Here is a 640-nt window from a genome sequence, read left to right as displayed (position 1 = left end):
ACCGCCGACCATCCTATCAGCCATATTTACCCCGGCAACAGGTCCTGCGGGTATTTGCCATGTACCGAGGGCTCTATAATGAGAGGAGGGGACCGGGCATTGCGCCGTCGTGACAAGTCAAACTAAATGAACGGAATGATGCGCAACAGTCTAGAGCAGGGGTCTCCACACTCGGTCCTGGAGGGCCGCTGTCCTGCAGAGTTTAGCTCCAACCTCAAATAAACACACCTGAACCTGCTAATCAGAGTCTTACAAGGCCCTAGTTAGACATTGATTAGCTGGTTCAGGTGTGTTTAATTGGGGTTGGAGCTAAACTCTGCAGGACAGCGGCCCTCCAGGACCGAGTGTGGAGACCCCTGGTCTAGAGGATTGTTTCGGGCACTGTTTTGGACCGGGGTTTAACTTCAACATTAGGGTTACATCATGCGTAAATGCGTCGCGAGAGAACGAATGTGCCATAGCCGTCCTGTCCTGAGGCTGCTGTAGGGCGACATCTGCAGTCGCAACGCGAGTGTGTAATAATGCCACAGAGAAACGCGCAGCGAACACCTGCCCTCGCTCGCTCCAGACGCACGTCGATATTCTTTCACATTTGCTTTACTGGGTCAATGACAAATAAGAATGTTCGAGATGATATTCA

Source organism: Gobio gobio (assembly GCF_949357685.1).
Source record: "Gobio gobio genome assembly, chromosome: 16".
Classification (NCBI taxonomy): Eukaryota; Metazoa; Chordata; class Actinopteri; order Cypriniformes; family Gobionidae; genus Gobio; species Gobio gobio.
The sequence above is the reverse complement of the archived record's forward strand: the minus strand, read 5'-3'. Positions refer to the sequence as shown.